We start from the raw sequence: 13,525 nt of genomic DNA, 5'->3' as shown, positions 1-13,525 counted from the left end.
AGATGGACATCATTACCCTAGGTACATATGTGATTGCACAAATAATGCGTCTCTACACAATGTACAACCAGAGAATTGAAATGTTGTGCTCCAGTTGTGTATGATAAATTGAAATGAATTCTGCCATCATGTACAACTAAGTAGAATAAATAAAAAATAAATATAATAATAAAAAAGAAATTACTCAGTCCATCAAAAAAGATATAATCCATGCTTATACAATTACATCAAAGTGAATTCTACTGTCATTTGTAACTAAAAAGAACCAAAAAAATGCAATCTCAAAAAATTCAGCATATCACCGTGATTCAACCACATCAATGTTTATAGCAGCTCAATTCACAATAGATAAGCAATGGAGCTAACTTCAGTGCCTTTGGACAAAGGAATAAAGAAAATGTGGTAAATGTACACAATGGACTGTTACAATTACTCAGTTATAATTAAAAAATATTTTATGGTTCTTTTTGGTTAATGGATGGAAATGGAGATTATCATAAGTTAAATAAGCCACAGCCCAAAAGTTAAAGGTTGAATGTTATGTCTGACATGTGGATACTAATTCAAAATTAGGGGGTAATTAAAAATAATCAAAGTAAGATCAGAAGAGTAGATTAAATTGAATGAATATAAGGGGGGGAGGGAAGGGATAGGAAAAGTCAGTGTAATGAATGCAACTTAACTTTCCTATATACCTGTATGAATATACCATGAATGTACCACACTGAATCTCACCATCCTGCATATCCACATAATACTAATTTTAAAAAACTCTTAAGTAAATAGCAAAATGATCAGTAGAGTAGAGGGAAAGGAACAGGGAGTGGAAGGAAATTAAGGTAAAGAAAAATACTGGGGACTGAATTAGAACAAATTATTTTCCATGCTTTTATAATTATGCCAGCATATTCTGTTTCTATGTATAACTAAAAAGAACCAATAAAAAAGAAATATTTTATTTCTTTTATTTTTTATTTCTTTATTTCTAAATAAATAAAATATAAAATAGAGCTGGGGATGTGGCTCGGTGTTTAAGTGCACTTGAGTTCAGAGTTCAGAGGGTTTTGGTATCAATACCTGTTACAAAAAAGAAGGAGAAGGAGAAGGAGAAGGAGAAGGAAAAGGAAAAAAAAGAGAAAAAGGTGTGCCTTCAAATTAAATATATGTGAGAGCTGAAATGAAGAGTTCAATTCCCAGGCTGCACAAGAAGTTTGAGGAGAAGGCTCAGAAAGCAGAGCCTAAACAGGAGAGATGTTATGAGAATCAGACAACCATTTCAGGAGGCCTAGCAGCTGCTGATGTGAACCCATCAAGAAGGAAACCACAATAAACCAATTCATAAGAACTCCCTAGAGCTCAAAGACTAGATCTCCAGCTGACAGAGATCTGCCATGCCCAGTCCTGGAGATGGAAAACAGATCAGCAGTCAAGTACAGTTGAGAAGAATGGACCCATGAGCAGAGCCCTTCCAGAGAACCCTGAGCCAGGGTGACATGCAAACTCCTGGCACCCTCTCTTCAGGGATGTGGCCTGAAAGCCAGCCAGTCCTCTTCCCTTGGCAACTCTGTGCAAACAGCCACTTTCTCTACTCCTCTCCTCCATCACCACACAAACGAACCACCCCCTTTGGGGTCTCAAGGCCTCTGGTGACCTGACCCTCCCTCAGCCCCTCTTTGCACTCCAGAGGTATCTGCCAGGGACCACATGTAACTCCAGTTCAGGCGCCTCTTTAGAGAGGCCTCTCCTGAGCCCCTGAGGGCTGCACAGCTTGTGCTTTTACAGAACCCACAAAACCTGGGTGTGTCAATTCCTGGCCCCCTTGAGGCTCACAGAACCACCCTGGGGCCTCCATCTGGGCAAACTGATGAGGTGACCAAGCGGATGCCATTCCTGCAGTAAGGAACCAACCAGAGTGAAAGAGATGACCCATTCAGACAGCAGGAAGAGCATGGTCCTCAGCCACAGTAAGCGCCAAGATGGAGAAACACAAGGAGCTCAGGAGACATACCAACAACAAGGCTCCAGGCAGAGTAACTAGAACACAGGGCACAGGGGAGAGCAGGTCAGGAGAGCACTGATGGGTCCCAAGAGAAACCCAAACAAAGGCCCTTGCACAATGTCATTGAACAGCACAGCACCTTCCAGGACAATCTGGATGCCTCAGTGGGGCATGCATTTCCCTTTTGCTAGGCCTCAGGCATTCCACCAACTCCAAAAGTGGCCCTAGTCCCATACTGACCCATCCTGGTATCATCCAGGGCTGTACAGAGGTGGTCAATAAATGAACTGCAGGAACAACCCTGAGGCTGAACAAGCAGCAGGGCCCTGAACTGTGCTCTGATCCTCATGGCAGCCGCCCAGATGACCACCCGACCCAACAAGAGGCTCCCACATGTCCTAGCATGTTTCTGTTTTGGTCAATTTTACTACTGCAAATTTTGTTTTTATAGCCCAAGGAGGGCATTTGAGACCACAGATCTGGGACCCCAACCAACAAATGAGGACATTTCCTTCTGCAGAAAAGTAAGCCCTAAATAACTGACAAAGTTCCAAAGCACCATCTATTGGAAACTGGCACCAACCTGGGATGAATAAAATAGTACCACCTGGAGAAAGCAGATACCTTATCAACAATCATTCTTAATGCCTATACTCCCAGTCTCTCAGAAGGCCAAGGCAGGAGGATCCTAAGTTCAAAGCTAGCCTCAGAAACTTAGTATGGCTCTAAGCAACTCTAAATCAAATACAAAAAAAAAAATGGCTGGGAATGTGGCCAGTGGTTAAGCACCCCAGGGTTCAACCCTGACATAAAAACATAGAGTTTATGGGTGGTATTTTAAAAAATACTCAAAGGAATAAGGTGAAAACATAGACTTAACCATCTCTACTCCTATGTCACAGTTCTGAAGTGGAAAAAGTTTAAAAAGAGAGTCACCTCAAAATGCCACTCTGCATCACTCACAGCAGAAACTCAGTACCCACAGTGGAGAAGCTCCAGAGCAACATAGAGCTCTCCCCTCAGCAGCAGGAATGCTGCCCTAAACACAGCTGAGAGAAACAAGTGTGAAGGCCAAGGGCAATGAATCTTCCGAGGCAGAAATCAAGTCAGGTTTCCTCTGGGGCACAAGGGCGAGGATGACTGCAGGCTGAGGGGCACAGGGGCCTGAGCAGTGCAGCAGGATGCGGGCTCTGCTGCCATGTTGTGTTGTCACATGAAGAGAAAGGTTCTGGTGGGGAAGATGAGGCATAGATATGTGCTTTCTTAGGGGGAAACAGGCCCTAGTTTTCTGTGAACAATATAATTAAGGACAGGGAATGGGTCATGTTTTTCATGAGGCTAAGAGTGAAGTGTGTAGTCTGTACAAAACAGAACCCAGCATCTAGGAGGTACCAAATAAATACATGACAGCTGACTTGACCACTCTGTCTCATCCAGGTTTCCCCAAATACCCCAAGTTCCCTTCCAAATCAGGCTGCGTGGAATCTCAGACCTCTCCTGGGTATAACATTTGGTCCATAAATCCCACTCACCACTGGAGGTCTAAGTCCAATGATTCTGCCAATGACCTCAGCAGATGAGGCAGGGATCTCATAAAACCTCAGGTGTTTGGTGATCCTGCAGACAGCTTCATGGAGCTTCAAGCCCACAGTCAAGAGGACTCTCATGAGGTCTTCTGAAGAATCTTACCACCACCAGGAGTCCAGAGAGATCATTGAAGTCATTGAGAAATGAGAAAACAATACCAATTATCAATTACCAGTCCCTTCTCCTTTTTAAGTTGTACAAGTATACCTGTACTCACAGCTCCTCAGGAGGCTGAGGCAGGAGAATGGCCCAATTCAAGGTTAGCCTCAGCAAATTAGCAAGACCTTATCTCAAAATAAGAAACAAAAAGGGCTGGAGTGTGATTCAATGGTAGAGAGCCTCTGGGTTCAATCCCCAGTACTGCAAATAAATTAAATATTTAAAATAAAATAAATGATCACAAGTAAGGCATTTACTTTATCTCCTCCAGGCTATCATTACAATAAGCCTTAAAGCTGTGACTGTGATAAGAAGGGAACACAGTCCTTTTGACTTAGCTCAGCAGTTGGAACTCTATAAAAACCAAGTTAAAATATGCTCAAATACATTCCCTTATTCAAAAAAATAGTAAAGAGTGGCTGTTTCTAATAATTTAAACATAACTTAAGAAAAAAAGTCAGAGAGATACAGGAGGGAGGGAGGGAGGGTGCTAGAAGAAGAGTGTGCACTGTGTATGGAATTCTTTCCACCTGGTGTGAATGGGTATTACATTTACTAACTGACAGCCTGGTGATACAAGAAAGAACCCTGCAAAGTCACAATGACTTGTCATGCAGGGAGACCCTGTGCTGTGCCCCATGTCCAGACATCCCAGGGGCTCAGAGGAGGGAGACCAGCAGTGCTGAGAGGCTCCATGGACACCTGAGCCCTTGGTGCACATTCCTGTTCTGTGTTTCCTGTGCTGTTTCTCCAGGTGGCAAATGTCATGCACAGGTGCGGGAGTAAATGATTCTGCAAGGCAACCTTTGATTTTTGTTTTAAACTCACCCAACTTACAAAAACCATAGAAGCAAACATTTTAAAAAATGAAGGACACATACATTTTCATTCTGAAAATGATCATTTAAAAATAAGTGAAAACACAAAGGCCAAAATGTTGGGTGGGAATTAAGCAAAATCTCAGCACCCAAGAGCTATGATTGGGTTTTTTGTTTGTTTGTTTTTAGTCCTGGAGACTGCACCCAGGCCTTGCACATGCTAGGCAAGCGCTCAACCCCTGAGCTGCATCCAAAGCCCGATTCATTTCCTTTAAGAAAAAGAAGAAATTAAAACCTGGATGTCTGGATTCACAACTGCAGAGTACACTGGGGCACTTGCTGGTGTGCCACCTTCCCCCTTTGACAGGAGGTGGCTCACACAACATAGGAGCCTTGTAGCAATTGGCTGCTCTATTTACATGTCCTTATAGATGTTCACGAGGTAAATGAGCATTTTGAAAACCTTCCCAACATGCTAAGGCAAGGAAGAAAAAAGGAAATATGAAAGTTTCAACCAGGAAACAGATCTTCATGCTTAGAAGAGAGTAGGGCATGGGGATTTGTCTTGTTCTCCCTGCCCATTAGACTTCAAGGGCTCAAGGGCCAATCTTCATTTTCCACTGGTAAAATTTGTACCATTTTCATTTTTTTTTTGGTTGGCATTCTTTTTATTGTCTTTTGTTTTTGGGGGGCTGGGGATCAATCCCAGGGCTTTGCCACTGAGCTGCATCCCAGTCCGTATACTATTTTCTTTACCCCAAAAAGCATAAAGGGAAAAACACCAACTATGACACATGTGATGTTCACAGAGCTTTCTAAGACTCATAATTAACAAGCGGCGATGTTCCTTTGTGCTCTGTATACTAAACCAGAATCAACTCTGGGAAGTCAATCTTTAACACTAAGAAATAATGACTTATTTCAGCAATTCTTAGCACTTCCCCCAATCTGTATTTCAGGACAGAAGACCCACAAGCATTCAATGTTCAGCATGTTACCTGCTTTTGCTAAGCAAGGACCTGACAATCTACTTCCAACCACAAACCTCCAAGACATCTTCTGAATCTTCGAGATCTTCTGAAGCCATTGCAACCTGTTGTGAGCCCCTAGAAAACAGTCCAGGACCCAAGCAGGCATGAGACTCAAGTATTCTGTGGAGTTTTCCATATAGGGAACGAGGCTTCCCAGAGGCAGCAAACTTAACCAGTATGGAAAGACATACTCATCCACACACAGCAACTACTTCCTGCTCTCCATAAAGTCAAGAAACTGGTTCTTGAAGGAAGAAACTGGGACAGAGACCAGGGCAGCAGTGAGAGCACTGAACAGACTCAAGACAAGAAAAAGCAAGGCTGGGAAGGTCCAGAATTCTGAGATTTTAAAGTAGATATCAATGCATCGTGGAAACAGACATACGGAGTGAATCAAATGAAAACTGAACAAAATAGCCAAATGCATGGCACACCTGTGATCCCAGCAACTCAGAAGGCTGAGACAGGGGGATCAAAAGTTCAAGGCCACCCTCAGCAATTTAGTGAGGCCCTGTCTCAAACAAACAAACAAACAAAAAAAAAAACAAATAAAATCATTAAAAATGGACTAAGGATATGGCTCCATGTTTGAGCACCCCTGGTTTCAATCCCTGACACTAAAAAAAGTGAGTTAAAAAATATTTCTATTTGGCTTTCATTTCAAAAGGTTTCAAAACTAGATGAGAGATGGGAACAATTGAGCTCACTACCTTTATGCTAATGATGACACTGACTCCCAGTGGATGGAGTGGGCAAGGGGACAGGTTATTCCACACATGGAAATTATCTGTGTGTGAATAAAGTGATGTTTTCATGTTTAATTCAGGTTTATTTTAAGTTTTGTACTTAAATTGGATTTAAAAAGTTTTTTTATGGTGTTGGGGAAACAACCCAGGGCCTCGCCCATGCCAGGCAGACCTCTGTCACTGAGCACAGCCCAGCTCCCTTCGATTTTTTTTTATGTATTTGTGCTTTCCAAGTCTTCTCTGAAGAATCTTTCCTCACTCCAAGATGACCTTATTTAGAAGCATGCTGTTAACACAATCAAGGCATGTAAGGAGTTTTCATAGAGCCTTCTGCTCAGCTGTGGTTAGGGACCTGCACTCTTGGACAGCAGCACCTTCAGGGTACTGAGAGTGGTTCAGCTCAGAATTCAGCCTGTCTTGTTGCATGTGCTCACGGGCACACCTAAGAAGGGTATGTGTCCTGGCATGCAGGGTGCCAGAGCCCCTGGGTGCCATCTGGGCCTCCAGCTTTCTTCCCAACATCTGTACCATATTCATTCTCCTGCCAATTGTTTTACAGTCACTGAAGAGGAGGCACAGAGTTCCACAGAGCTATAGATCTGGATCTGCTGGCTCCTTCTCTCAGGCTCTTGTGTGGGATTGGATTGGATTCTCTACCCTGGGGTTTAGTCCTTCTTGGTCCCTTTGTTCTCTAGTCCTCTGTGACTCTTGCTCTGACTTTTTTTCTTTTTGGTGGTGCTGGGGATGGAACCCATTGCCTCGGCCAAGCTAAGTAAGTTCTCTATCACTAAGCCCCAGCCCCAGCCCTGGCCTTATTCTGGCTTTTTAAATTGGTGGAATGCATATTGCTTAGTATTTAGTTTGGAGTTTTGCATCTGGGAGTCCCATTTCTCCTGCGGAAGCACAGTTCTCAGTGGGAGCAGTGGTGTTCAAGCCCACCCTCTATCCCACCCAAGGGGCCCTAGCAATAGCTGGATACACTTGTGCCTTTAAGACCTGGGGTGGGGGCAAGACATTGTCTCTGTACCCTTGCCCACCCAAGACATCCAATCCAGGAGGCCTGAGCTTCCCACCTATGGGACACTGCAATGCCTTCACAATCAGAGAGCAGAGAGTGTGGAAGTCCTCTGCTTTTCCTGGCCAGTTCTATGGCCTGGGCTTTATGGCTAGCAGAAGGAGAAGCTTGCTCCAGCCCTACCAAATGCACTCATCACCCACCACTTCAGCTAAAAGGCAAGGTCATAGATCAGAAACTGAGATTTGTAATACTCGGGGCTGAGTCTTGGGATATACAGAGTTGCTAAGTGTCACACAAATGAGTAAACACACATTAATATAGTCATAAGAGGAAAACTGCATAGCACTTTGGCCATGTTAGTGATCCCAGTTGTTTCAGAGATAGGAAGATCATGAGTTAAGCCCAGGCCAGGCAACTTAGCAAGACCCATCTCAAAAATTAAATATTTTTTCCTTGGTGGGGAGTGGTTCTGGGGATTGAACTCAGGGGCACTCATCTACTGAGCCACATCCCTAGTCCTATTTTTATTATATTATAGTTAGGGTCTCACTGAGTTGCCTGGTGCCTTGTTTTTGCTGAGGCTGGCTTTGAACTCTGGCGTCAACCTCTGAGTACCTGGGATTACAGGCATGTGCAACCATGCCCAGCTTCAAAAATTAAAAATTTAAAGAACTGGTGATGTAGCTTCATGGCAAAGTGCTGACATATCATTCCAATATGCATTTACATTAATGCAGCTTTACAACTTACTCATTTAGCAATTCTTCCTGAAACAAAGAGAAGGAGGTTCCCTTGAAGGCAGCTCAGATGTTCTCACACTGGCTCACAGAGTCCTTTCTTGGAGGGGCCAGCTGCATATAGTAGTTCAGGGAGGATGCCAAGCCAGCCGAAGACCCTTGCAACAATGCATCTTTGGCACTGTTTGTCAAGTACACTTGCCATCTGGAAGGAAACCAAGACCTACTGTGAGCTATGGATTGCTGTGTCCAAACTGCCTTTTGGCCTGATGTCCCAGGAGGGAAGGAACAGCCACTTGCACCCAGCAGAGGGAGCATAATACACACCTGGACTGAGTCCAGACCAGGAGGCACAAGGTGGCAAGGGGGACAAGTTCCTGGCCCCCAACCCTTTGCACCAGGATACCATAAATGCCAACAGACACCCACTGGAGTCATTTCCACCCACACCACACAGCTGAGGTATTGAGGTGCTTGGTTTCTGACCAAGGAATTCACATAGGGCCTAGGGTTTGAACCAGGCAGTCTGGTGATGGTGGACCTAAACACAAAACAAATGTTTTTTTGTTTTTAAACTGGAATTAAACCCAGAAACCTTATACCACTAAGCTATATCTCCAACCTTTTTTATTTTGAGATAGGGCCTCCCAAAATTGCTGAAGCTCAAACTTATAATCCTCCTGCCTCAATCTCCTGAGTCGCTGGAATTATAGGCATGTATCACCATGCCCAGCTACAAAGTCACATTCAAAAGGAATGGCACATGATGTGTGTTCCATGGGCACAGAAATTGATGCTTCTTTCTTCTCTCACACCCTTACACAGCTGTTGGTAGACACCACTGTCTCTCTTTCATACAGGGCACAGCAACTACCTGTGTCTTTAAACATAGGAAACCTACAGGTGCTAAGAGTTCAGGAGAGGCCACCTGATGTTACCCAAGCTCAAACCAAACAGAAGCAGAAGAGACCATGATTCTCCAAGCACAGCAGCTCAGAAGAGGACTCCCCTACCACATTAAAGGCCATGGCTGAAACAGCAGGGGCAGTGTGCTTCCACCAGCACAGGTGGGCCAGCAAGAACAGCATCCCTGTGGGTTCTGCAGCTGACCTAGGTGACACCTGCAGGCAGGCCTGGGCCCCAGTGCTAAGGCATGCTGAGTGTGAAGAGGAAGGTCCTCTCAGGAGCACTTCTATCATGTACTTTATATTATTCATTTATTTTTCCAGATGGGGTTCCACTAAGTTGCCCAGGCTGGCCTTAAGCTCTTGAGCTCAAGCAACTCTCCTGCCTCAGCCTCCCAAGTAGCTGGGATGACAGTGCTGCTGTGGTGCCTGGTCCTGTGAAGATTTTTGAAGTCAGCATATTCAGGAGAACACAGAATTTAACAACACTAGCAATGACATACGTGCCAGCAAAGTGACAGGAGCAAGTGGTGACATGACTGTGGTTTTATTTTTCCCCAGTGTGCACTCAGCCTTTCTCTGACTAGCACTTATCTCTATAATCAGATAAAAATCATGATAAATGCCTACAAAATCTCTGACAAAACAAAACAAAACCAAAAAACATGGGATACCTCTCAGATGTTACCAGGATATGGTGGGGGTCGCTGTGCAGGGCATCTGGTGAGCAGGAACTGGGGCAGAGAATGGAGCACCGTGAGGTCAGGTCACACTCCAGTAAGCAGAGTTTGGTATCTTCCCCAAGGAAGAGACTGATCAGACCCATTCTCAATCTGCTTCACATAGGGCAGCCATCACGCAGGACGTCCCCACATTTTTCTTCTAGAAATGGTCTTATCTGCTTTTTAAAATACTCCCACAAGTGTTTCTTCACCAGAGGCAGGGGGAAAAGAAGAGGCATGACCATGGAGTGCATGCCCTGGAGGCTGGAAGGCCCCTTGGGCAGGGGATCAATGTCCTGAGGACAGAGAGCTCTGGGGAGGGCCCCATCTGCCCTACCTCCCCACCTTCCCAGCACATGGGCTTTTGGAGCAGCAGGAGCACATGGATGCTCATTCCCAAAATGTGTAGTGAGGGGGTCTGGGAGGCCCCAGGATGCTCAAGATACCTCAATGTCAAACTGAGAGAGAGTGCCAGCTCTGTCTCCAAGTTACAGTGTGGCTGAAGGGGAAAGGATGGGCTCCACCTTTTCTTTCAACTCTGCTTAAGCCCAGAAAGAATGCAAGATTGGTGCTGGGAATGAGGCTTATGGGTGCAATAAGGAGGAGAGATAAGGAGAGAATTTCCAAGAGGTGGTGCAGAAACGAAGGGATGGAAAGGCCCTCCTGACCCCTCTACACCTGCCCTACTTGGTCACAGGGTCTCTATATGCCTCTAATAGGTCAGGGGACCCTGACCACCCACACCAGAGCTACTGATGATTGGGAGAAAACTGATACCTCTTCCTCTCTGAGGCCCAGGCTATGCCAGGGCTGTGCTTTCCCTGCATAAATCATAGGCACCTGGACAACAGAGTAAAACTGCTGGAACTGGGTAAAGAAGTTCCTCAGGTTGATGGGGTTCCAGGTCTGGGGATGTTGAAGATGTGGCTCAGCATGATGTTGGCTGCCATCTTCTTCCCCTTCACCACCTCCTTCTTTATGTTATTAGTGAAGAGGTTGTGGAATTTTCCAGTGTTCCAGGAGGCCTCATGCAAATTGTGTCATTATAATGATGCCAGTCTATGGGTTATAGCAAGAAAAATGTCACACTTAAGATTTCAAATCCCACCAGCCCAAGGCACCACTCCAGAAGACAGAAATACAGTGGAGCAGCAGCCAGGCACAGTGGCACATGTTTATAATGCCAGTGATGCTAATGCAGGAGAGTCACAGGATGGAAGTCAACCTTAGCAACTTAGAGACCCCTTCTAAAAAATAATTAGAAACAGGGGAGTACAGTCAGGATGAAAGGAAGGAAGGAAAACAAGAGGACTCTGGTAAACTGAGGTGACCAGAACTCACTGCATCAGCTACCATAAGCAGGTTATGCCTCTACTGAGAGAAATCCTAGACAATCCACAGTGATGAGCTTCAAACCAAGTCTCTGCTTAGCCATGCAGTTCAGCAAGCCTGGTAAAAGCTTTCAACATTACCACATGTAGGTTAAATATTTTATACCAAAACTCCATCCCTCATTAGCAACTGAGTCCTGTTCTGATAAATGAGCAGGGTACATAGTGGAACACCCACCTCAAAGAGAATGGTGAAGATTACACAGCAGACACAGAGCCTCTAGCAGGTGCCCAGTATAGGGCAAGGGCTGAATTTATGGCTACTCTGAGGACAAACTGTAAGAGACACAATTATAGACCAAGAAAACCCAGTGACATTAATTGTAAAATAATTAGAAAAAAAAGTGGTTAGCCAAGCACCATGGTTGAATGCCTGTACTCCAGGCAATTTAGGAGGCTGAAACATGGGGATCCAAAATTTGCAGGCAGCCTTGGTAATTTAGGAAAACATGACCCAAAATTTAAAAAATGAATAAAAGAGCTAGGGATCTGGCTCAGAGGTAGATCAGAGGTAGAGCACTTATCTAGCATGAACAAGGCCCTAGGTTCCATCTACAGCACTGTCAAGAAAAGAAAGCAAATTTAAAAAGAGAGAAAACCTATACAAGGGCTGAGAGCTGGGCATGATGGTACATGCCTGTAATCCTAGAACTCCAGAGGTTGAAGCAGGAAAACTACAAGTTGGAGATTAGACTCAGCAACTTAGGAGGCCTTAAGCTACTGCACACTACTGCCACATTGGTAGGCCCTGCCATCCCAGCTTTACCTTGTCCTTGCCTACCCTGTCCCTGCCAGGTGACAGTTGGCCAGGGTTCATGTGCTGATTGGAACCTGGCCTCCTCAGAGCTTCTCCCTCACCCCACTGTAGCCCCTCCCTTTGTGGGAATTTTCAGAGCAGAAGTTTCATCTCTCCTTGTGGAATCATCTGATGAAGTCCAGTTTTGCCTCAAAGCTGAAGTCCTCGAAGTACACTATTGTTATTAAAAATTACGTGTACAGGGGCTGTGGTTGTGGCTCAGCCATAGAGTGCTTACCTAGCATGTGCAAGGCCATGGATTTTATCCTCAGTACCACATAAAAATAAATAAATAAAATAAAGACGATATTGTGCCCAAACAAAAAAACAATATATATATATATATATATATATATATATATATATATATGTATGTATGTATTTTAAATTACGTGTACAGCCATGTATCATGGTGTACATAAAGCCACTCTAGAGGATGAGACAGGAGGGCTTCTTTTCTAGTTGGAGCCCAGATACTTGAGGACAGCTCAGAAAACATATTTTTAAAATCCTGGGTCCTGGAGGTCGCTCAGGACAGGGCTAGGTGCTCAGGCAGGCCAGGACTGCCAATATCTTCAGAGAGGGTCACCGAGGAAGAGCTGCTGAGGGACTGAAGAGGTGCAGAGAGTTCTTTCCAAAGATTCAACAGATTGAATGTAGAAGCCACCCAAGTGCCACTAGCAAAATGTGATGAGGACAAATAACAGAGGCCCACAGGGAGGCTCTCCACACATTATCCTGCTTCTGGTCACCACCTGGCCCCCTCCAGGAAGGGCCAGCCAGCAGCTCCCTGTTCCTTGCTTTGTCCCAGAGTCTGTCCCGGTAGTCGGGCCCACCCTGCCCACATCCCCAGACCTTTCTGTGGCTCCATCCTCATTCCTTCCCATTTCCTCTCACATGAGTCAAACCACAGCAGGGGCAGCGTGCAGCAGAGAACCCATGCAGACCAGGCAGTCTACTCCGCACGGCAGCACCCAGGCCAGGACACAGGCACCACAGGAGAGGCCCTTTACCTCTGGATCACAGGAGTGAGGACTTGACACACAGGCAGTGGTTCACATGCCCCCCTGCCTTCTGTGGCTGCTTGTACATGTACTCAAACTCCACAGTGCATTTGGAGCCTTGGTTGCAGGGAAGAACGGACTTGTAAGGAACGGCTCTATACAGGCTCTGCCTTGGAATGACAATGCTGTCCTCGGTGAGAGACCCATACTCATGTAAGTCCCTGCAAACCAACAGACACTGGCCAGTGATCTAGAAGTCTTATTTCAGAAGATTTTTTTTTTCTCAAACACACCAAGAACACAGACCCAATAATGGACACTGACCAAAATGGCATGTCTAGAACAGGACAGGTCTTACTTTCTAGTTAGAACAGAAAAAAGAGCCATGGTGAAGGGAGACAAAGAATGCATGATGGGAGTGTTAAACACACTCACCCAGGGAACAGGGTCACCCCAAGGACTCACTGATCACCTCTAACAAACACCAGAGGGACTGGGGGCCCCAGGACTCACTCAGTGTAGTACATCTCACAAGCATCACTCCACTCAGGCTGTCCAAGCTCTTCTCCTCCCCTGATGAACACAGTGTAGAGCTTGGGGTACAAGGTGACA

This window comes from Ictidomys tridecemlineatus, unplaced genomic scaffold (assembly GCF_052094955.1).
Source record: "Ictidomys tridecemlineatus isolate mIctTri1 unplaced genomic scaffold, mIctTri1.hap1 Scaffold_75, whole genome shotgun sequence".
Taxonomy (NCBI): domain Eukaryota; kingdom Metazoa; phylum Chordata; class Mammalia; order Rodentia; family Sciuridae; genus Ictidomys; species Ictidomys tridecemlineatus.
The sequence above is the reverse complement of the archived record's forward strand: the minus strand, read 5'-3'. Positions refer to the sequence as shown.